Here is a 26,609-nt window from a genome sequence, read left to right on the forward strand (position 1 = left end):
CCACCCTACTTACATATATACTACACATAAGTGCATGGTAAAGGCAAGGTCACCGTGGAGTGACCGAAACGCGTCATGCTGGCGATTGCGTGATAATAAACCACCTTTGAAATAACCTCTTGCGCTGTGGAGTGGTCTGTACCTGTGGGTTCCATTGGTTACTTATGGAATTCTTGTCCATTTAGGAGTAAACGGAGCAGGACTGTGAATCGTATATATATATATATATATATATATATATATATATATATATATATATATATATATATATATATATATATATATATATACATTACCTACTGGCGCCTAGTTTCCATAGGAAATCCACAACATTCTATTTGGAATAACTTTAGCGCCGGTGGACGAATCTTCGCAAATTTCTCAAAGAAAATGACCTGCTCAGTTCTGCTCTTTCCCTGAAAGTTTGGGGGTGATTCGTCAGGTGGGGGCTGAGAAAAAAGGGGGGTCCCAAAACATGTTTTCCCCATGCAATTTTCCATAGGGACCTTTAGCCAGGGCTACAGCCCGAACGGCTGAACGGAATTACACACAATTTGGCAGAGAGGTAGAGTTCTGTTCGCAGATTGTGCTTTTTGTTAAATTTGTGTAAATCCGTTCAGTAGTTTCTGAGAAAATTGCAAGTAAAATCATAGCAATATCTAGAGACGGAGTTCAGCACGCGTACTGAAATCTGTTCAATTACGAGCGCGAGCTGCATGCTGATTGGCTGTGAACTGTCTGTCAACACTCGAAACCAGGATGTGTTGACGGCCATCTTGACACTCGCTAGAACCGAGTCACAAGAAAACAGTAAAACAAAGTTGAGGAATAAGGGAAGGGGGAAGGCTAGAGGCATTCTGACCCTCTAGGCTTGCTCAGGGGGTCGTACATGGATGTTTAGGCTTGATTTTTTAATTTAATTTTTTAAAGAAAAATCGCGGCGTCAGTGTATGGAAATGCGTACAATTACGAGCAGGAGCTGCATGCTGATCGGCTGTCAATACTCCAAAGCAAGAAGTGTTGGCCGCCATGTTGTTTGTCGGGAGAGGAGAGTCACAAGAAAACAGTAAAACAAAGTTGAGAAATAAGGAAACGGGACAGGGTGGAAAGATTCTGACCCTATAGTCTTGGTCAGGGGGTGGTACATGGATTTTTAGGCTCTATTTTTATTTTTTTTTTAAATAAAAAATGGCTGAGTACTTGTAGTACTTGTACGCGGTGGAAAAGGTGAAAAAAAGTAGAAGTCTGTTTAATTCATTAGGTCCCGGGGGCAAATTACAGGGGCAATTTTTCTGCATAATGGGGGTATGTAAGGTGCCCCGAGCACTGGGGAACAGCACTCCTCTGGTTTTATTTTGAAGTATGCGGGCGTGGTTATGGTCCTACTTCCTGCAGTCTCCGTGAACAGTACCCCTGGGTTTTTTAAAGAAAAAAATATGTTTTGAGCTCTATCTCTCTCTCTCCCCGTACACGTCGCGGGTAACGCCACATTTCTGGGGCAGTTATATGTAAAATGACCTTCAAGCTCCGGGTACCTGCATTGTCTGGAGTTTTTTATTAATGTTGGGAGGGTGGGCTTGATAATACATCCTTGTAAATTCCCATAGAAGCCTATGTTCTGGTGTTAACATGAGCTTCTGGGGGAAATAACAAGGCCGTATTATAAAGCTCACTATCGCCATTTTATCAGCAGTTTCCTGCCAATAAAACTGCGATAATTTTAACACCGGTCCTTGATAATATGCACCTAAGTTTACTGGTCGAAAAAAAAGAGCAATGGGCCATATAATCAACAAAAGGCGATACATTATCGTCGCCTTTATTGGCAGGAAACTGCCAATAAAGCGGCGATAATGGGCTTGATAATATGCCCTTGTGAATACCCATAGCAGCCTAGTTTAACATCAGAACTTGGGCTGTTATGGGAATTTACAAGGGCCTATGGTTTTTTAATTATGCTGGGAGGGTGGGCTTGATATTACGTCCTTGTTAATTGCCATAGAATCCTATGATCTGGTGTTAACATGGGCTTCTATGGGAAATAACAAGGCCATATTATCATGGTCATTATCGCCGTTTTATCGGCAGTTTCTTGCCAATAAAACAGCGATAATTGTAATACTGGTCTTTTTGAGCTCTCTCTGTCTTTCTCCCCGTACACGTAGCGGGGAACGCCACATTTCTGGGGCAGTGATATGTAAAAAGGCCTTCCAGCTCCGGGTACCTGCATTGTCTGGAGTTTTTTATTAATGTTGGGAGGGTGGGCTTGATAATACATCCTTGTAAATTCCCATAGAAGCCTATGTTCTGGTGTTAACATGAGCTTCTGGGGGAAATAACAAGGCCGTATTATAAAGCTCACTATCGCCATTTTATCAGCAGTTTCCTGCCAATAAAACTGCGATAATTTTAACACCGGTCCTTGATAATATGCACCTAAGTTTACTGGTCGAAAAAAAAGAGCAATGGGCCATATAATCAACAAAAGGCGATACATTATCGTCGCCTTTATTGGCAGGAAACTGCCAATAAAGCGGCGATAATGGGCTTGATAATATGCCCTTGTGAATACCCATAGCAGCCTAGTTTAACATCAGAACTTGGGCTGTTATGGGAATTTACAAGGGCCTATGGTTTTTTAATTATGCTGGGAGGGTGGGCTTGATATTACGTCCTTGTTAATTGCCATAGAATCCTATGATCTGGTGTTAACATGGGCTTCTATGGGAAATAACAAGGCCATATTATCATGGTCATTATCGCCGTTTTATCGGCAGTTTCTTGCCAATAAAACAGCGATAATTGTAATACTGGTCTTTTTGAGCTCTCTCTGTCTTTCTCCCCGTACACGTAGCGGGGAACGCCACATTTCTGGGGCAGTGATATGTAAAAAGGCCTTCCAGCTCCGGGTACCTGCATTGTCTGGAGTTTTTTATTAATGTTGGGAGGGTGGGCTTGATAATACGTCCTTGTAAATTCCCATAGAAGCCTATGTTCTGGTGGTAACATGGGCTTCTATGAGAAATAACAAGGCCATATTATGAAGCTCATTATCGCCGTTTTATCGGCAGTTACCTGCCAATAAAATGCGATAATTTTAACACCGGTCCTTGAAAATATGCACCTAAGTTTACTGGTAAAAAAAAGAGCAATGGGCCATATTATCAACAAAAGGCGATACATTATCGTCGTTTTTATCAGCAGGAAACTGCCGATAAAGCGGCGATAATGGACTTGATAATATGCCCTTGTAAATAACAATAGAAGCCCAGGTTAAGATCAGAACTTGGGCTGCTATGGGAATTTAGAAGAGCCTATGGTTCTTTTATTAATGTTGGGAGGGTGGGCTTGATATTACGTCCTTGTAAATTGCCATAGAAGCCTATGTTCTGGTGATAACATGGTCTTCTATGGGAAATAACAAGGCCGTATTAGGATGGTAATTATCGCCATTTTAATGTCAGTTTCTTGCCAATAAAACAGCGATAACTGTAACACCGGTCTTTGATAATATGCACCTAAGTTTACTGGTAAAAAAAAGAGCAATGAGTCATATTATCCACTAAAGGCAATACATTATCGTCGTTTTTATCGGCAGGAAACTGCCGATAAAGCATCGATAATGGGGTTGATAATATTCCCTTGCGAATAACCATAGGAGCCCAGGTTAATACCAGAACCTGGGCTGGTATGGGAAGTTACAAGGGCCTATGCTCAGCGTTGTTTCGAAGCCCATGTTTTCTTTTTCTTCAAGTTCAACAAGCAAACCTTTCTTTGTATCAGTTAGTAAAACTGTTGCTTTCTTTTCCTGGTTCGTGTGTGTCATCTGCTGCTGTACTTTTGTACAGTATTAATAGTCATATTTTTTATATATTTATTTGAAAGGTAGTGCCGAGGCGGCAAACGTTGATTACGTACTCTGTCCATCGCCATTTTCGTAGTTTCTCACCATTGTTTTTATTATATCTGTTAGTTAGAACTCAGTAGTTTTCAATCCTAGTCTTGAATATTTTACTATAGTATTTCAACATTATTTTTATTGTGGGCCATCATACCCCTCCCCCACAAAATAAAAGAAATAAGTAGTTTCTTTAATTAAATTTTATTAAACAATAAATATAAACAAAACTCAATTATAAGTATATTAGAACTGGAAAAATAACTTGAACAATGTTATAAACAAATTGTGAAATGGATTCCAAAAGGTTTCCGATTGGTAATCTGCAAAAGAAAAAAGAAAATGAGAGTTTAGAATTATGTAGATGTGAGTAAATGAGCTGAAGCATTACGGGGCTTAATATCAAGAAAGGCGATAAAATTATTGCTGTTTCAGCGGCAGGAAACTGCAACTAAAGGGGCGATAATGGGCTTGATAATATGCTGCTGTGAATTCCCATAGCAGTGCAGGTTCTGGTGTTAACTTGGGCTACTATGGGAATTTACAAGTGCATATTATCAAGCCCATTATCGCCGCTTTAGCGGCAGTTTCTTGCCGCTGAAACGGCGATAATTTTATTGCCGTTCTTGATACTATGCCCCTACAAGTTTTGGTAACTCTACGGTTTTACGTGTGCAGTGTGACTCATACATTCCAGTTCTGTTATAGTGCTGCATTCAAGTGGTGTCTATATGGAAGTGACTAGTGCGTTACTGTCGCCCATTATGGCAACTTATTTCTAATGCATTCCTGTGAAGGCTTTGTAGATCTAGGCTGCTTTGCTTACCTTCTATAAAGAGTGCGGCCACCGGAGTTCACCACTCCACTTGAACTCTGCTTCTATACGTCAAAGTATATTCAATAAGTTGCAGAGAATTCCATTGCTGTTGCTCGATAGGGCGTGGTTGCTTCTGAATGATGTTTGCTGAAGGAAACAAAAGGACATTTTGATTAGTCATCGTAAACTGAGTTGCCTAACAACTATCAAAAGTGAATTTTAATGTTGGTTCCTAATATTCCGTAGTTAAGACTGTTGCAGCTCCAGCAAACAAAGGAAGATCAATAAGTTAATAGAGGCCTGGGACGGCCTCATGATGCAGAAAAAAAAATACTATCTTGGACGCCCAATTAATAATAATAAGGGTCTAAGCACGTGGTGTAGTACAAAAATACGACACAGAAATGAATGCACGCACAATTTTTAAGATTAAAGGTGTATAGGACCTTGTGACTTATAAAGAAATATTTCAATTATGTAAGTACAATTTAAAATCATTGAGGGGTAGGAAAGCCATATGAAGGATAAAAAAATAGTAATATGCATATACAATTTACAGTGGAGGCTGATGTTGTGACGTCTTCTCTTACCTTTGTTTTTGTCGTCTTTTGTCGTGTCTTGAAAGGCTGTGGTTTCGCTGAGTCTGGGGTGTTTTCGACAGTCTGTGTGTCATTGCAGCAGAGGCAGGCAAAAGAGGGCGTGCTCACGTCAGTGCCCGCATTATATGGGAAACGCGGGGCTGACCAAACCAAGCCCTGGGCCGTTATTGGTAGTGTTTTTTCGGTCTGCAAGAATGATGGCCCTGGGGGACATCCCATTGGCTAATGTATTAGTTTCCAGGCTAAATGATAGCAAGCATGCTTGGTGGCAGCATGTGTGTAGTCTGGGCGGGCGTGCACCGCGCATGTGCAAGTATGAGTATGTGCACTAACAATTAACAACAGAGAGAGATGGGGGCGGTGTTATAATGTACGCAGAGGCAGGCCCAGAATCGGATCTGCAATGAGTCAGCACTTCTAATCATTCTCCTTAGCGCGCCCTGAGCTCTGATTTGTCACTGAAAGGTGATCGCACCATAGTTTGTACTGCTTATCATACTCAGCGTGTACCCGCGCATACAGTACGAATATGCTTTGACGTTACGCGTCACATTTAAGCTTTGGTGTGACGTCATGTACAGCGTTGTGTCAGAGATGTCATTTAAGATGTCATCAGTGATGTCATGACTGATGTCACTGACCATGTCATGAGTGATGTAATATGTGACGTCATCAGCAGTGCATTGCGGGCACGCAAGTTATAGTTAGCTGAGCTAACTATAACAAAGGAATTTCAAAGGTTTTGTATGAGAGAAATGTTCAACTAACTATAACAATGAATTTGCAAGGTTTTTTAAATGCTAATTCCTAACTATAACATGTGTGAAACCAATGTTTTTTTCAGTGAATTTCATAGTTTTTTTCAGTGAATATATATATATACATATATAGGATGAGCGCCGAGAGGCAGCTACGGAGATGTTCCGAGGCAAAAGTAAACTTACGCAAAGGAATGGAGAGCACAATGGAGGGACCCGCAATGTCAGCTCTGGGCTAGCTCTGCTGAAGGAGCAGTTCGTGAAACTCGAAAGACTTTACGAGCGCGAGACCCGTAAATGGTGGGAGTCAACATCCCTCCAAAACTACATAGAGGTTCAACGGGTGCCGCGGGGACTAAGAATCAATACGGTCCCCGCGTATGAAAATCCTAACCTGCGCCTGTTAGAAGAATGGGCAGAACACACCGCAGCATCATCGAAAGGGATGCTTCACATTTTAATAAAATTTTCATGGTGTGACAGTGAACAAGCACTTAAGGATATAGTGGAGCTAGAGCAACTGATTAAGGATAACACTGACGAACAAAATAAAGAGGCTTTACGGGAGGCAATGAAAAAACGCTTGAAGTCATATGAACAAAAAATTAAACAACGTAAACAGGACAAATTCGAGAGGGATGAGAGAGATTATCAGAAGGGGCGTGTTCTGACCTTTGCCAAAAGGTATGACCAGCTAAGAAAGCGGCTGCTAAGTAATAAAAACAAGTTATCAGCTGAACGCAAAGAATGCCCTGAGACATCAGAATCTGAAGTCACAGATGTTGAACATAGAGAAGAAGAAAGAGATGGAGGTGCATCGGGCAGAGTACAATCTGAAACCATCACATTGGGTCCTTTTTTAGACAAATTTCAGGTGATCAGCGAGACGTGGGGAAAAGGAGGGAAAACAAAGTACCAGAAAAAAACCCCGTCCAGAGAAAAATGAAAGTAAACGCCGGACAAGGAGGGGCGGGAGGAGCAAGTGACAACACCGCCTCACCGAGGGTAACTCGGAGGAAGAAACAATGGACCAAGAGGCAGTGAATGAAAGTAAAGTCCTCACAGTCGTGAACCTAACCCCAAGGATATTTAAATCTGTGGAAGAAGAATCTCTACGACTGGGACTTAATTTCTGCCCAACAAAGCGATCTGAATACACCCAAACTCGGATTGACCTATTTAAATTCGGAAGGAAGTTAAAGTTACTTAGATTCTTCAAAGGTAAGGACACACATCAGACAACATTGAGCACTATGGATCCCATATCCATAGAATACTTAAGTGCAGGTGACACTGAAACTCTAGCAGTCATGAAAGATCTAGCAGAGGAAGGTAATCCGGCTACACTGATGCCATCATCAGCATTGGAAATAAGGACAGCTGGAATCACACAAATTAACCCAGGAAGTCCTTTTAAACCAAAATCAAAATTTTGTCCAATGATGCCGGCGAACTGCATTGATGATTTCACTGATGCAACGATAAAGGAACTCTTAAAATTAAGGAATGGAAGGAACAGATCTCGAGTGAGATCCAACATCATGGAGGACCACAGGAAAGCGATCTCTGATCTTAAACAGGATCAAACCATTGTGTGCAAACCATTGGACAAGGGTGGTAATGTGGTGTTGTTGACCAAAGAATACTACATTAAGGAAGCCCTAATGCAGCTAGGAGATGCAACTAGTTACATATAAGTGACTAAGAAAACATTCGATGAGAGTGTGCATGGTTATAGAGTGATCCTGAACAAATGGTACTATAGAGGCATGTTAAATAAACAGGAATATGTGTATTTGGAATGCAAATATCCTCGTATACCAACTTTCTACCACCTGCCAAAATTACACAAACACGCAACAAGTCCACCAGGCAATCCTATAATTTTGTCAGTGGGGAGCCTCACAGAAAATATGTCCAGGTTTGTGGACTTCTTCTTTTACAGTTTTGTAATTAAGTTGAAATCATACATTAAGGACACAAAACTTTTTGCTGAAAATTGAGACATTGAAGTGGGAGTCGGACATGATAATGATAACATTTGATATCTCCAGCCTGTATACGAGTATTGATCATATGCAGGGTATGGAGGCAGTGAAATGCTTCCTTGATTCTAATCCCATCAATCGGGTGGTACACAATGCAATGCTGCTGGAGTTCGTCAAAATCTATTTGGGTAATAACACTTTCCTCTTTCAGGAACAACTCTTTAACGAATCAACATTTACTGATTCGGAATTTACCGAATCGGTAAATAAGATGTAGGAAGCACTTAAAAGAGTGCTTCTGGTCTTTAAGTATTCGTTATTTACCACCAACTATTAGTTGGTGGTTAATAAGGAATTCCTATGTAAATGCATACATGTGCATTTACACCTGTGGCTTGTGACAGTTATACATGCCCTTAGGGCATGTATGTATGCCACATGTGCACACCAACACTAATCGGGGGTGCAACAGGGTGTCAAAGTGACACCCTGCCACCCTTGACTAATTAACAATTTTACAGAATCAGTAATTACCAATTTGGTAATTGACATTCATTCCTATGGGCCTCCAGGCCCATAAGAATCAATGGCAAATACCGAATCGGTAAATACCGATTCGGTAAATACCGAATCCTACAGATTCGGTATTTGTTACCGAAGTTTTATCTACATTGCAATTACTGATTTGAAAATACCGAATCGGTAAAATTCGGTATTTTCGAATTGGTAATTGGAAATTACCCACATCTAGCCCTTAATTCCCATTTAATCTATCAGCAGTTTTAGCTGTTCATGATATATATCGATGGATTATACATTTTTTGATTAAACACCACATGTAAATAATTCTTAGTTTTCACACAAGGTCATTGTAACACTTACAAGCCTCTTTTACCGTTTATGTTTTACCTCCCTATATTTATATTGGAAATTATATGTAAGCAGGACATTGCGTATCTTGCACATCATATTTCCGTATCTGCACACTTCAATAACTACAGCACTTTATGTTGGAAATGTATTATTGTACAGTTTTTTGGAATTTATTGTAAAATTTTAAAACTGAAAGGTCTATTGCGAATTTGCACATACATCTATTGTCTGCCTAGGGTGAATCTGATCTCCTGTTAGTGTGGAATGCCTGGGCATCAAACGGATAATAGATATCGATGTATGATAACTAATGAGGCCCTAATCTTGTATGCAAGGTCAAATACACTGTACACCTTATTATGGGGAAGTAAAAAAAGCACCGAAGACAAACGTTCGGATCCCCAGTTCAAAAATACTCATAAATGCAAAGTGCAAATGTTAAAAAAAACATGGACACCTAATACAATTATTGCAGATAGTTTTACAGATCCTCACCGATGTTGAGACCCAATTGGGCCTTAGTATCAAGTTGCTGATGTATATTGATTCTAGCTGCCTTAGTGATTTCTCTCGGTTACAACCTCTGCTGTGTGCCTGAACAGCATCGATTACAAAATATTCAATGCAGCTCAGGTCATTGCCATGAACAGCTTCAAAATGGCGCTCTACCGGATATGAAGGGTCAATAATCACTATTGCTCGTAAATGCTGAAAAATTCTTATATACAATTGCAGCTTGGTGCTCCCTACGTAGCGTAATCCACATTTACATTGGAGCACATACACAGCATGATCCGTTCTGCATGTGTAGTGACCGGTAAGATTTATCCTATCTTGAGAGAAAGCTGTGTTATAAAAGGTGGTATTGACCCCGAATTTACATGCTTGGCATGTGTTACACTTATGGAATCCCTTCTTAGGTGTGAGCCAACTAGTGTTCTTGCTAGTTTCAGGGCTAGTTTTGACTAGATAGTTATGCGTGGAAAATGCCTTACGAAACGCATACGTAGATTTGACAGGAAGCACTTGTTTGAGTGTAGTATCGGTGACGATAATGGGCCATTGATGGTTTATAATTGCCCTTATCGTAGTGACCTGTCTACTGTATGTGGTCACTAGTCTAATGCATGCCCTTTTCCTCTCAGATGTAGTTGTACTAGGGAAAGATTGCACTATATCGTTCTCCTTAATAGAGTTGAGCAGCCTGTTCCTATCTTTACTATTGGCTTTCTTTGGGGGAATACCTAGTTGCCTCTTTCAATGAACCTCTGTTTAGCTTAAGCCTGATAATGGACTAGGTCTTTCTCTGTGCTGCATGCTCTATGTATACGTAGGAATTCTCCATACAGAATACTGGCAATGGTGTGCTGTGGGTGAAAACTGTGTGCATGCAACACCAAGTTCCCAGCCATCAGCTTCGCAAAGAGACATGTCTCTATTCTACCATGTTTCGCAAATATCATAACATCAAGAAAATTGGTGGTTTTCGCATCGATGTTAGCTGTAAATCGAAGATTTAAATTATTGATGTTAATGTTGTCAACAAATTGCTTGGCCTGTGTTGCACTCCCCTTTCCTATAACAAACACATAGTTGATGTATCTCCACCACTTGACTACATGTAGTGACCAGTCATCGATGTGTGTGTCCATGAGGACATGCTCCTCCCACCATCCAACATGCAAGCATGCATAGCTAGGGGAAAAGCATTCCCCCATGGCCAAACCCCTCAACTGTTGAAATACTGTGTTATCAAATAACAAGACATTATTTTGTAGGCACCAGTGTATCATAATTTATATTTATATATACATATATATATATATTACCTACTGGTGGTCGCCAGTAGGTAGTTATAGTTAGGACCTAGTTACGAGAGGAAATGTTTTTGCTGATATCAGCTCCTATGTTGAAAGTTTAAGAGTGATTCGTCAAGGGGGGGCCGAGAAAAAAGGGGAAGTCCCAAAACGTATTTTCTCCAAGTTAAGTTCCATGGGAAACTTTAGACAAGACTACAGGTCGAACGGGTGAACGGAATTACCCTAAATTTGGCAGGGAGAAGGGTCTTGGTATAGAAAGCACGCTTTTGTTTATTTGGTGTAAATACATTCAGTAGTTTTAGAGAATTATCGAAATTTACAGATATTTGGGAATTCTGCCATCTGATTGGCTAAAGCGTTGCGAGCATGAGCATGCTGCTGATTGGCTGCGAGCGGTTGCAAGTAGGAAGTGCTGGCTTCCATTTTGTGATTCAGACAAAGGGGAAAAAAGGGCAAAAAAAGTGGGAAAGTGAAGGGTAGGAGCACTGTAACCTCTGTGGGGTGTTTAGGGTGTGCTATAGAGGGTGCGCAAAGTGAAGTATTCACTCTTTCCGATGCAAAAATGGTAGGCTACAGAAATTAAGTGAGGTATTGCCTAGAATCTGATGCTGCTAAGGTGAGCTGGTACGGTACTCGGGGATCAAAGCGTGAGCCCAAATTGTGTGTCTTATGCTGTGAAGTCATGTGCCATGGCCGCTGCACTACACTTGTGGATGTACTGTCAGCATGCGTTTATAACTACTAGGATGAGCTACTGAACCGTACTGGTCCGAAAGTCCTGGAGTACGGAAAATATGTGAGGTGCTGTCTAGAGTCTCATGCTGCTAAGCTGAGCTGCTGCCGGACTCGGGGATGAAAGCATGAGTCCAAACTGTGTGTGATATGCTGTGAAGCCATGTGCTCTGGCCGCTGTGCCACATCTGTCCAAGTAGTGTCAGCATGTAGTTTTAGCTACTTGGATGAACTTTTGTTTTGAACATTGTAGCTTGTGTATGGTACTTAGGTGGTGTTATAAAGGGAGTGTGAATGTAAATTTGCGCGTATCAAATCAAATCGTTATTTGTGAAGTACTAACTACTCACTCCTACGGGTCTAATGGTGCTGGGGGCGTAAGCTGAGATGCTGATGGACTAGAGGTAAAGCTGTTGAACTACTGACCCCTACCGGTCTGAAAGTGCTGGGTATGGGAATAAAGTGAGGTATTGCCTAGAGTGTCATGCTGGTAAATTGAGCTGCTGCTGGACTCAGGGATGAAACCGTGAGCCTAAACTGTGTGTGCTACGCTGTGAAGTCATGTGCTCTGGGTGCTGTGCCACACGTGTTCAACTTGTATATGGTGCTTAGGTGGTGTTGTATAGGGAGTGCGAAGGTAAATCAATATGGTATTTGTAAAGTGCAAACTACTCACCCTTATGTTTGAGTAGAGCCGGGGATCAAAGTGAGAGGTCTGTGCTGCAAAGTGAGATGGTCTGGCCGCTGCGCCACAGCTGTATGGAGAATACATTTTGGTGAGGGTCCGTGAGCTGCTATTATCTGACCCTAAAATAGCGAGCCTAAGTTGTAAGTTATAGGGTGGCTCTAAAAATAGCCCTTCTGTTCATTAGTTGGAGCTACTTGTAAGGGTTTCCCTGGTCTGTCAAATGTACTCCATCACTACTGTATATATCCGCCATATCAAAACGTATGTTCTTGTTGTAGATGGAGCCCATTTTGTGGTCTGTGAGGTATGCAGACACAGCTTTGTTGACTTTCTTCTGAGATTTTTCTATCTGAGGACAAAATTGTTTGGACCATTTCCACTTCTGTCTGTTTTAGAAAGTGTGTTGACAGAATACGTTGCATTTCTGACTTCTATGTGTACTTGAATATTAATAAAATTGGTTATATGGAAAATTAGAAAGACAGTTATAGAGAGAAGTTTTGAAAGCTAAAAGAATCAAGGAACTATTCTAATTTGCTCCATAGGAAGAGCATTTTGTGTTTTGCTTATAACTTTGGCGTCATTTGATGAATCTTCATGACATTTTGAAAATGAATTCTTTCTTCACATCAGCTCCTATGTTGAAAGTTTGAAGTGATTCGTCAAGGGGGGGGCAGAGAGAATAGGGGGTCCCAAAATGTGTTTTCTCCATGTTAAGTTCCATGGGAAAGTTTAGACAAGGCTACGGGTTAACAGAATTACCCCAAATTTGGCAGGGAGAAGGGTCTTAGTGTAGAAAGCATGCGTTTTTTTTATTTGGTTTGAATCTGTTCAGTAGTTTATAAGAATATATTAAATTTACAGATATCGATATTTGGGAATTCTGATTGGCTAAGGCGTTACGAGCAAGACCTTGCTGCTTATTGGCTGTGATGGTGTTGCAACTAGGAAGTGTTGGCCGCCATTTTGTGATTCCGTTAAAGCAAGTAAGGGTAAAAAAGGGCAAAGAAAATTAGCAAAGGAGGTTAGGAGCACTGTAAGCTTTGTGGGGGAGTGCAAAAATAAGTAGTAACTGTTACCGGTCTGAAAGTGTGGTGTTGCTCAGAGTGACACGGTGCTGATATGATATGGTGCTACACTCGGGTATGAAACCGAGAGTCTACACCGTGATGTAGCATATGTGTGCAAGTAGTGTTAGTAGGTGTTTATACCATGCATGGAGAGGGAAGCAAACTACTGACCGCTACTGTGTGTTGATAGTGTACCGGAAGCGGGAAGCAAAATAGTTACGCCTACTGGTGTGAAGACTTGGGGATGAAACCGAGGTGGGTGCTGTACAAGGATGGGCTCTGGTTGCTGTAGTATATGTGTGCAAGTAGTGTTAGTAGGCGTTTATACCTTACAGGGAGTGCGATGCGAACCACAGACCGGTACCGTGTGTTAATACTACACAGGAAGTCGGATGCAAAGAACTCACGCCTACCAGTGTGAAGACTTGGGGATCAAACCGAGCTGATTGCTGTAAGGTGATGGGCTCTGGGCACTGTAGGATATTAGCCGCTGTAGTATAAGTGTGTAAGTAGTGTTAGTATGCGTTTATAGTATATAGGGAGTGGGAAGCAAACTACTCACTTCTACTGGTGTGAAGACTCAGGGATTATACTGTGAGCCTAAATTGTGAGCTCATTGCTGTAAAGTGATGTGCTCTTGGTGATGTACCATACCTGTGGAAGTAGTGTTAGTTTGCGTTTATACAATATAGGGAGTGGGAAGAGAAAAACTTACCCCACCGGTGTCAAGGCTCGTGAATGAAACCATGAGCTCAGTGCTGTAAAGTCATGTGCTCTATGTAGTATTCCAATGTAAGTCATAGTAGAATGTTAGTATGCAATTATACTAGAATCTAAGTATGTAATGTTAGAATGTAGGGATGTCATAAGGGGAACCTTGCAGAGTTTGTACACGGTGCTGGAGAAGACGGTTGCCTTGCTGTCTGCACCTGTTGGCGGCTGTTTCAGGTGTCTTGTTTTTCTGTAATAAATCAACTTATTGGATTCACTGCTGTCTGCCTCTTCACTACTTAATTTGTCGACGAGCAGGAGAAGGTAAAAAGAAAGCACCACTCACAATATTTCAAAATTGCTTGCTTTGTGCTGAAGACCTGTCTTCTTCATGTAGCTCTTTCTACTCATGCCAGGGTTGTCGGCTCATTGAACTGTCATCTGACTTCGGGTAGGATTAACATTTTTAAATTTTGCGCTTCCTCTGCTTCTTCACTACATTCTGGTCGCTGTACTACACGTGTGTAAGTAGTGTTAGTATGCATATATACTAACAAATGCATCATGTTTCCTAGGGAGAGCGGAATGTCAGGCGGTGCTCATACAATGTCCTAGGGTGTGCATTTGTAGGGCATTTGTGTTTGCTATTAGAGGGCTGGGGTTTGGCTTCCACCCTCTGATATCAAATACTTGTTTGACTTCTTGAAGCAAGAGGAGGAAAACCTTGTATCGCTTTAATAGAGGGGATGCGGATGCGGATGGTAAAAATGGAGAGAAAAAAAGAAACAAAAAAAAGCGGGGTCTCACCCGTTCTTTTAAATGAGGCCCCTGGTTGGTAATGTTCTGTGGCCAATCCAATTATTATATTGCAGGGTCTCTGTAGGACTGGGGATCTTAATGTCATATGTAAATTTGGCGCGGAAGGGCACAGAGACATTTTGCAGCTTAGGGGACCACCGCCTTCCCGGGTATTGTTTACTAATTGTTTGGGGGGTTTGAGGCCAACTGAAGTCCAGGGATCGCCACACTCTGGGGCTTTATTTAACTATGCAGGATGGGCCTTGGTAGTCCCTGAAGCGTCAGTGGTCCTAGGCAGTGCCTTATTTGTTTGGTAATCACATGGGCAGTACTTATGGTGTTATAAAGTGATACACTCATAGAACTCTTGCAGTTGTAGATTTACCCAGGCTCAGTTAGATTATGTTTGGTAGGTGCACGGTAATATTAGAAAAGTTTGTCCTTAAAATCTCCTATTAACAGATGATTTTCACAAAAAATAAAAAAACAAGTGTTGTCAGAAAAAGAAGACGTATACATTCAGTTATTTATTTGAAAAAAAGTACCCTTTATTAAAACATAAATAAATCGAAACAAAAGTTTAATGGAACAAACAGTATAATATAAAAATCGTGGGTTGGACTTCAGTGGAAGCAGTGTAGAAAACCTGCAAGCCAAAAATGAAACATACGTATGTGTGCTATGTGGAAGAGGTGAAGAAAGGTAGTCCAAATGAAAGGACAATAGTGAGAACGGAAGGGAGTGGGAGTGGGTGGAAGGGAGAAGGGGAGGGAGAGTCAAAAGAAGATAGGGAGGAGGAGACAGAGCATCAGCCTACTGTACCCAGCCCTTAGTGTTTACTCTCCCGTCACCTGTTAGTCTAGGACGCCTGGATCCGCGAGAAAGAGTGTAGTTCAGCAAGTCCTTCAAAATGAAACACATGAGGCCAGAGATTAGGGGCCATATTATCAAGGAACGGCAATACCATTATCGCCGCTTTAGCGGCAGAAAACTGCTGCTAAAGTGGCAATAAGGGGTTGATAATATGCCCTTGTGAATTCCCATAGAAGCCCAGGTTCTGGTGTGAAGTTTCCTGCAGCTAAAGCGGCGATAATGTTATCGCCGTTCTTTGATAATATAGTCCTACATTATTAGCTATTGGAAAATCGCTTGCATGCACCTGTGCACCCAGGGTGCACACCCCAGCCCCTTCCCCCGCACTGTGCTCAATTGTAGGTCTTGCACACCGAGGCTTCATTGCTCACTTGCCACTACCGGTGTATCCCACGACATGTTGGTGCAAGCTCCGAGTCCGGGGTACGTTTGTACAGTAGACCAGGTCTTCGGTCGGGACGGTGTCTTGATACCATGATGGAAGGTGTCAGAATGCCCAGGGCATCATTGCGGCTTCAGCTCCCGCTCTGCCCTTCTTGAGGCAATCAATTGAATGTCTGAAAAGGGAGAAATAATGTAATGGTGGAAACGTCTGGAGGTAAATGAAGGTTTATTTCAAGCTTGATAGAAAACAGGAGTTGATCCATCCTTCGTTTTTGAAGTACGATCTACCAACTGTTAGTGGTAATCTTGGTTCAAAGAGGAGTTAGAAAGCTCAAGAATTCACACAGTTAAATAATAATACGTTATACGAAGGTTTATATAGAAAGGAACAGAGCGCATGCTAGAAGCATAATGTGCACGTGTAATGCAATGGCGGAAGCCTGTGTACATGTACACTTAGTAACGAGCTCACTACAGTGCCCTAAAAGCCAACGCTACGCGTCTGTAGGGCATGATGCACAGCAACATCGCTTTTTTGCACGTGCGCACTCAGGGTGATGCACCCCACCCCTCCCGCAGCATCGCGCTCAACAGGTGTTTGTAAGGCAGTGCTGCCTGCAGGCTCAGGCCTACAGTATGGTACAGCAGGTCCTTAAAATGAGCCAGAGATGTGACTGAATGAGGTCAGAGATCACATCATTACACACAGCAACATCGCTTATTTGCACATGCGCACTCAGGCTGATGTATCCTACCCCTCCCGCAGCACAGCGCTCAAGAGGTGTCTGTAGGGCAGCGCTGCCCGCTGACTCAAGCCTACAGTACGGTCCAGCAGGTCTTTAAAATGAGACAGAAATGAGACTGAATCCGGTCAGAGATCACATCATTATGCACGGCAACATCGTTTGTTCCCACCATCTCAGCCAGGGTGATGCACCCCACTCATCCCGCCACACCGCTCTCAATCGGAGGCCCTGTGCACCCAGGCTGCTCTGCTTACCTGCTTTCATTGTTGTGTGAGCAAACACTACGGGCAGCAGTGCTCACAATTCAGATGCAGTGATGATTGCAGGATGGTGTACATCTCATGGATCACTTTCGTAGACGACAGGCTGTAGTGCTCATAATTTAGAGCCCGTGTTGATGGCCAGGTTGTTGTACACCTCTTGGATCCCTTTTTTGTTGTTGCGCATTGTGATATGCGAGGTGGATGCAGCCATATCACCTGAGGCAGTGTGGAAGAAGAGGGACTTGGATTGTCATGGTTATCCTATTTATACAGACGCAAAGTGGGCTGGGCTTGCATACGCCAGGCCAGTGAATAATTATTCCTGGGGCCTGGGCGTTGTTCAGTTAATGTCTGACTGAAATTATGTGTGCTTCTTTTGTAGTTTTGACCTCCCAGAGTGTTCAATTTAGATCAGTGTAGACTGTGTCGGGAGGGTGGAAACTATTGTTAATGTTTGAAAAGATTGAATGGTGAACATTATATGTCGCTGTCAAGGTTGTGGCTTTGCGCAGACAAGCATGTCAATGGTGTGCTGTATGATTAAAAGTGTTGCTATCGTGAAGCGTATACATGTGAATGTGGTCAGATGGAGGGAGGATCAGCAGTGAGGCTATGTCATACACAGTGATAACACTCATTACACTCAAGGAATACTTGTCAAATGTGAATCTGAAGGTCTCACATATAACACATTAGTATATTGGTAAAGCCTGACAAAAGAGCGTACAGCAAAAGAAATCTATACATTGTTGTTTATTGTTTGTCACATGTGATCTAGGATGTACACTCCGCCTGTTGGTCCTGATACTTCTTAGATCCGCGAATACCCAGGCCGAAAGGGAGCACAACAATGTGCACACACACACACACACACCAGGGGCATCGTGTAACACATTTTTTTTTTAATGGAACATTTGAGATGCATGGCAATCACACATGGAAGGCTACTGTACAGATCATGAATATTGATCAAGATGATTGTTGCATGTTGTGTGTAGTATAAGATATGTGTATACAGCAAAAAAACTTTTCAAAAAACCTCTCTAAGCAGAAGATTTGTCTCTCATCAAACGCTGTAGAGAGAATGAGTAAAATGGGTGGGGTCGTCCAACTGTTACAATGGGAAATGTTATGAAGCAATCAAATGCTTTTTTTTAAGGTCACTTGTCAATCGCGCACCAAGAGCGCAAGGAGGCTGCACCCGACCCGAGTTTGCCAAAATATATTTATCATAATATAAGTTTATTACAGTTAGAAATTTATAAAGGTTTGAAATATTTTAGATTATTGCTTGCTCGCATATACAGTTTAAAGTTATTTAGATATACTTTTGAGACCAACAAAAAGAGGGAATGGCGTACCTGGCGCGACACCATTCATCTGTAACACAGGGCCTGGCAGCGTGTACATGTCGCATACGCAACTACCAGCGGGCGCGACCCCATACGTACATGACGCAACGCGTGGCTTGGTACTGTGTACCCGCCGGATACCAAAATAGCAGCTGGGGTGACTTCATGCTTATATGATGTTACGCGGGATGTGGTGCCACAAAGTCATCGGATATGAAATGTGCATCATTTACGAGTTTTGCAATTTGGCGGATAGTATTCGCGTGGTGATGGAGCTTAGTACGCTATTGGTATGGAGTGCAGTTTTCTCCATAAATATTTTTGGGGGAAGATATAAAACATGACGCTGTTGAGGCCTGGGAACACCCAGGTCTGGGAAACACACTGTCTTGTCTCTAAGGTTTCAACTTTTTCGTATCAATTTGAACAGATATGTGAAGAATAAAGAATGTAATTCCTACCAAACGACACATGATCCTTTAAACAAGAGAGTTATATTTAAAGCACTTCTTGTGATAGGTATAATTGAAGCAAAAGTAAAACGTTGGCAGCATACAATTACCAAGACATTCTTTTACGTGAAAACAATGTGAGCATAATACTTGAAGTATTCAGCTTAACAAAAAATCCCAATGCATTTCGGGTTCTATAAAAACCCTTCTTTAGGGGTATAATTCAAGTAAATATTTAACAAGAAGATGGTGTGTGGTTTAGTTCCTTCAGGCGGACTCTACAACTTAAACAAGAGAAAACAGTACAATGACGTTTACTATTTGAAAGGTACGTATGAAATACATGTCAAGAATAGGATTTGCACATGAAGAGAAGTGAAAGCCCCAGTGTAGAAGATTGGAAAGGTCAAGCTGAAAAAAGGGGTGCTCCCTTACGTTTTGGAAAATGTAAACCAAATAGTCTTAAGTTCACAGACCTGAAAACATGACAACCATTTTGTGAATGCAGGGAAATATTTTTTGAACAAGAGCCCCTTAAAGTTCGCAATGCATAACATCATGTTGTTGGAACTTACTGAATTTTGTCTGTTTAACAATATCTTTATTTTCCAGGGAGAATTGTTCAGGCAGGTTTCGGGCACCACAATGGGTACCTGCTTTGCCCCCAGCAACGCAAACTTGTTCGTGGGCTGGTGGGTGGAGCAGGTGGCCTGGTCCTCTAGTAACGAGCAATGGACAGAAAAATAGTGTTGTGGTATAGATACATAGACAAATTGTTTATGGTGTGTAGGGACACTGTCAGTGAGGCACAAGAGTACATTGCACTATTAAATAACAATGATGTCAATTTACAATTTACTGGCAAAATTAGTTTGGTGGCAGCAAACTACTTGGACCTTAGTCTAGAAACAATAGACGGCAAGCTCACCACTGCCCTGTTCAGAAAACTAACTGTGGGCAACAGTACGCTTCATGCATCAAGTGGACATCCAAGGAAACTAGTCAACAGTATCCCTTATGTGGGGTTCCTTAGGCACAGACGGAACTGCTCAAAAGATTGTGATTTTGACTCAGCAGTACATGGCAGCTTCACACGATTCCTGGCTGTGGGTTATGATGCTGAACTTCTAAGGAGCTCTCTGACTAAAGTGAAAACACAATCTAGATATGATTTACTGAAACAGAATCGACCTACAAAGACAAATGGTCAATTTAGAATGATTACCACATACTCAGAAGACACAGAAACACTCAGAAACATCATGAGAAAGAACTGGCATGTCTTAAAAACGGATAACATCATTGGGGCCGATATTCCAGCAGGTCCATTAATAACTTATAGGAAGGCACGTTCTTTAAAATATAGCCTTGTACATAGCCGCTTGGAAGCTTTACCATCAAGACAAGGAAAGCTAATGGATATGAGGGGATTTTATCCTTGTGGTAAATGTAAGGCTTGTGCCTTCAGCAAGAGGGTCCTCTCATATAAGATCAGTGGACAGAAAGAGAATAAGAAAATCAACAAATCTATGACACGTCTAACCACACATGCAGTTTATTTCTTGATTTGTCCCTGTGGACTTCGGTACATAGGGAGTACAATACACAGCGTTAAACCTAGAATACTGGGGCACATGCGGGCTATTACAAAGAAGGACTTAAGTTACCCCGTAGCACGCCATTTTGCTATCAAACACAGCAGTAACAGGGACATGTTACAATACTTCAGTATAGACTGTGTGCCATTAAATGCAAGGGGTGGTGACAGAGTTCTGAAATTGAGAAGACTGGAGTTGTGTTATATAATAGATTTGCAGACTAAATGGGTTGAATGGTGAGGAGGAACTGACTGTTCATTTAAGAAACTGATATATTTTTCACTGTATTTTTTACTGTTCATCAATTTTGCAGAGAAAGTTTGACATCGATGATTGTATTCTTATTCAGCCCCTTTTTGTCCTTCCTTTTTTTTTGCTTTAGGAACATCACTACTTTAGCCGATATACGGCGAAATTTATGGAAATAGAGGGCTCACTGTGCAGCCTTAACAATAGGCTGCAATTGCAGATCCAGGGCAAGATTTTCGCTATATCATGGTTAAACTTACATGTTTCATGTGAATGGATGAATTATTCAAAATGTCAGGCGTATTTACCGTTTTTTACACATAGAATGATTTGAAGCATGTTATATACTCGTAACGATAGAGATACACTCTTAAAGATGATGCACTCTTCACGTGATAGTGCCTTGTTGATTTCCATGCATCTGCATTGAGCACTTTAAAATTGGTGGCTGTTAGCGTTTTATGTAAATCACACTGACAAAGGAAATTACTCCGAAATGCGTCTGAAATAAAAAAAACATTGCTGCTATCTGAAGCCCTGCGAGTGTTGTTTCTTTTTCTATGTACTAGAAAGGATTTGGAGCGTGAATATATATATATATATATATATATATATATATATATATATATATATATATATATATATATATATATATATATATATATATTCAATGAAAAAACCATTGGTTTTAGGCCATATATAGTTAGGGATTTGCATTTACAAAACCTTATTTTACTCGCATAAAACCATTGAAATTCCATATATAGTTATAAGCGCTAACTATACATCGCGCACCCGCAATCCACTGCTGATGATGTCACATATTACATCATTCATGACATGGTTAGTGACATCACTGATGACATCACTGATGACATCTCAAATGACATCACTGATGGCATCACTGATGACAACATGCAGTGACTGTATGTTTCTGTAAAGTTAAAATATCTCTTACATATTGAAGAATGAGTGGATATATAAGTGTCTGGATGAAGGATTTAGTAGGTGCATGACTGACTGTATGAGTGAGTGATTAAATGTGTCTCACTGAGTGCATGGGTTAGTGACTAAACTGTCTTAATTTGTGCATCATTATGTCTGTTGTTCTGTAAACTGTTGCATGTGTTGATAAGTAGCTATATGAGTAACTATATGGGTTATTGATTGGTTGCCCAAGTATTTGTATGGGATACTGAGTGTGTGTGTAGGTGGCTGGGAGGTGTATGACTCTGTGCATAGATGTGTGAGCAGTTGATTCACTAGATGTATGGTTTCAAAAGTGCATGTGGAAACAGCTGTATGGGCGGTTGACTGTGTGCATGAGTGCATTGGTGAGTGAATGGATATCTCAGTGCTACATGTCAAAGTAAGTACATATGTAAAACACAGTACATGTGAGAGTTGACATATATAAATAACTGTGCATAAGAGCCAGTGAATGTGTGAGTGGCTGTATGGATCATTGTGAACTTGTATCAGGGATTGTATAATAGAGTAAATATGTGTTAGTATATGTTTGAATAAGTAAAGTTTGTATAACTGTATAGTTGAGGAAATGGAGGTGTGATTGATTCTTTGCATGACTGACTAGGTGTGTGAGTAACTCCATGGATGAGTGACAGTCTGTGAGTGTCTGTTTACACTGATTGTATCTAAGGTTATATTAGAGTCTGAAGAGGTTCATCGTATTATCACATGAATGATATCATCAGTGATGTTATCAGTCATGTCAAATGAGATGTTTTCAGTGATGTCATCAGTGATGTCATTTGAGATGTCATCAGTGATGTCATCAGTGATGTCACTAACCATGTCATGAATGATGTAATATGTGACATCATCAGCAGTGGATTGCGGGTGCGCGATATATAGTTAGCGCTTATAACTATATATGGAATTTCAATGGTTTTATGCGAGTAAAATAAGGTTTTGTAAATGCAAATCCCTAACTATATATGGCCTAAAACTAATGGTTTTTTCATTGAATTTTCAAGGTTTTGTAAATGCAAATTCCTAACTATATATCCACTATAACCTATGGTTTTTTCTGTGAATTTCATTGGTTTTTTAATAGCAAATATGAAAAGCTTTAAAATGTCAAGTACGTGATAGATAAAAACATTTTCGTATTTATGCACGCTGATGTGCTTTGAACGCTGCACCCCCCCCTCCCCTCTTTTGTCTTAGTAGTACTCTCTCTTTGCAGATAGTGAACGGTAGTTAACACAAGCCTTTGCCCCCGTTGTAATCCATCGTGCCTGCTTGTCTCTCCATTTGATTGATTGTTGTCCAAGCATTTACTGTTTTAGAATTGGTTCTCTTTGGATCATTCTCTATTTACAAACAAGCACAAAGTCGCAATACTCTGTTTAGTCTTTGCAGATAGTGAAAAATCGTGTAAAAAAAATAAAAGTAATCGAGCAAAATCAGTAGGCCACTAATTGGATCTCTTTTTGACCTCGCTAAAATAGAAATATTAGGAACAACCCTTCATGAGAAATACGAAAATAGTGAGATGAACTGAGCTCCACACCATGAGGGCTGTAAGACAGCTCGGCTCCATCACCCATCCCGCACAAAATAACGACAAACCCTATGCAAATATTAAAAATATAGACAACACACCAGCAAAGAAACAGGGTAAAACATTTTATTAAAAAACTATTTACATAACGTTGGTTTATAAGATGATGTCAGTAGTGGACCGATGTGTGAATAGATCGAAAGCAGCACAAGGCTCCAAGATCCGGATGGCAAGCTCCTGGATGTTGGGTGCCATAGTTTAGAGTTCTGAATTTGAGCCTTTTTCAATGCCTGTGCTTTGTTGAATCAAAATGGCGGCTTGACACAAAGCTGACTCAAGCGTTGCTACTGATGCTATGCAGACCAAAACTGGTTTTCAGTTTGTACATTTTTCTAGATTTTTCAATCCAAGTTTGGTTGACTTTGTAGAACGATGGCTTCAAATTTTCAACATACGGTGTGGTGGCGCTGACTGGGAGGGGGCGCTTCGCTCCTGCCCCCTCCCCAAGTAAGATTTTCATACGTGAAAGTACGTTAATGGTTTTGGTCCCTGAGATGCTTCGATGTCACTGCCATTCTCAAATGGCATAAGTTCTGGATGTTGGGTGCCATAGTTAAGAGTTCTGAGCAGTGCTTGTAACACTGTCTGAAGCTTATTTCCACCTACTGCAGCTTCACTATTCTCAAAGTAAGTGAGTGTCGTTTGTGGATCTGACTGCATTAGAAAACAATGTGATATGTTAGCTTCCTAAACAGCTTGACGGAGGCCCCTGAGGGGCGGTGTGATGGCCATGGACTCGGAGAAGACGCTTGGCTCCGACACCCTCCCCAAGTCTTATAGCACTGGTGTAGCCTGAGATCGCCCCCGACATAGGCGGCCGGCTCCCGGGGTCCGGCAGAACTTTTTGCCTTTTGATGACTCTTCAATTCTGGACCTTGTCCCACAATCCGTTTGACCTGAAGACAAGCTGTAGTGGGGCGCCCCTTTACCGTTTTAGTTGCCATTCCGCCCGCTTTTGCTACACTGTGCCTCTTCCGCCATTCAGCTGTTTACCGCCCGCTCTTGCGACTACAGCGTCTCGCTCATCATGTAGTTGAGTTGCTCCCGCTCTTGCGGTGCAGCGATAGGCGGCTGCCACAGGACTCTCAAAATGGCGGCCGGCTCTTCGGTTTTGGGCCTGGTCCACTAAAATGGCCCTGGGACACCTTGGAACTCGGACGCTTCCCTGATAGGGCTTGGGTCCCATTCTCGAAAAGCGTCCCCTCAGCCGTGAAGATTCTACAAACGTCTTGGGGGCCTCCGACTCCCGCAGGCTTCTGGTGGGGAGCAGCTGCCATGATTGCTCGTGGAATGGCCACGACGGAGCTACGAGATGGTAGTGGTCTCATGCTGACGCCAGCTTTTGTCTGAAACATCCAGAAACACTGTAGACTACCAATTTGATCAGTTCCGGTAGCGCCCCAACATGACCCGGAAGAGAAGAACTTGCCCTCCCCTCTTTGACTGATGGTTCTTGTTGCCTGTCCCCTCTGTTGTCATTTAACATAACTTTTTGGACTACTGAAAGGGGTTGTGTTCTGAACGCTGGTTGGTGGAGACATTTTGACTATATTCTTGACCTACGTTGTCGCGTAATGCGTTGTATGACACGCCGCGTTAGCGCACCCGGAAGTGATCCGAGGCGCGGCGCGCAGCGCGTAACGTAAGCATAACAAGTCATGTGACTTGTTAATAAAACTTTTCATTGGTTCATTTTACTTTTGTTAATTTAATGATGAAGAGCTTGGTCATATGACCTAAAAATTACGCTTTTTATTGTTTTCGAACAATATTTTTTTTCAAACATATGTTATAATATTCCAGGCTAATGTACTTTCCCGGAAAATTTACAACTGTCTTGCAAGTAAAATATATTCCTTTTTCGAGAAAAAGGGCGTTTCTTCCTTCCATGACGGAGCCGTTGAGTAAAAGAGATTCGGCCTGCTGTCTTAGTCGCCGATACGCCTGATTATCAGATTCTTATCGATCACTTTATGTTGCAGACATGAAAAACACAACTGCCCTTGACCATTTATCTTTACTGCATTCCTACATATTATACCTTTTATCCGTCATGTAATTGGACTGCTTTATTTCACTTGCCTTTTACTGATTCGAAAACAGTGACTAAAAGTAAAAACTTTACCAATGTAAATACTACTACCGTGTTTTGTTTTAAAAACCTTTATTGTGAAAATGTCAGTATACAAATACAGGCCTATAACCACGTGGGCCGGCCACGGAGCAAACTGAAATCGTATATGATGAGGAGACATTTACACTGTAGAGGAACGTAACGAGCGGGCCATTAGGTTGCAAGAACTAAGGTGTCTAACAGTTGCGGAATCGGTGGACATACATTTTGTAATTAAAATAGGACAGGGCCACTTACAATAACATTTTCTAGATATACATTTGCGGGCAAGGAGTTACGAGTCCCATTTATACCGGCGCCATTTTGGGCGAGGCCGGGCAGGTCCAAGATATAGTCAAAATGTCTCCACCAACCATCAGCCAGACCAGAACCCCTTTCGGCCCTTTATGCTACAAGATGGTGTCTTCCATTCAGAAAATATTGTTGGCAGCATTTTGAAAGGAAACAGAAACAGCCGTTCTCCTAGTGAGTTTCACATTGTTACATTTAGGAAGAATGTTGAAGAGTAGTATGTGGAAAATCTGAAGCCATTTTTCTACAAACTCTCAATCAGACTTGGATGGAAAAAAAAAACCTGAAGAATGTACAAACTGAAAACCAATTTTTGTCTGTATAGCATCAACAGTAACGCTTGAGTCAGCTTTGTGTCAAGCCGCCATTTTCATTCAATCAATAGCGTCCCCCTGCACACATTCAGGGACCTGGTCGTGTCTTCAGATGAAACGGATTGTAGGAAAAGAAGCAGAAAGGAAAAGGAAAAAAGTTCCGCCGGACCTAGTGAAGCTGCAGCAGGTGCAAATAAGCTCAGAACTCTCAACTGAGGCACTCAACATCCAGGACTTGCCATTCGGATCTTGGCGCCTTGTGCTGGTTCCGACCTATTCACACATCGGTCCACTACTGACATCACCTCATAAGCCAACGGGGCACCCCACGCCGACTTTCGGCGCAGCATTGTAGGATGGCCACACCAGTGCGGCAACTTGCTGGACACAACATCGGGGCCATCCAGATCTCGGCGCGTTCGACTCACTGTACCGCAACAGTGACCGCAATTCAGCTGGACACGCCGTCTTTCGGCGCAGCATTGTAGGATGGCCACACCAGTGCGGCAATTTGCTGGACACCACCTCGGTGCCATCCGGATCTCGGCGCGTTCGAGTCACTGTACCGCAACAGTGACCGCAACTCAGCTGGACACGCCGTCTTTCGGCGCAGC

This window comes from Lissotriton vulgaris, chromosome 1_1 (assembly GCF_964263255.1).
Source record: "Lissotriton vulgaris chromosome 1_1, aLisVul1.2, whole genome shotgun sequence".
NCBI classification, from domain to species: domain Eukaryota; kingdom Metazoa; phylum Chordata; class Amphibia; order Caudata; family Salamandridae; genus Lissotriton; species Lissotriton vulgaris.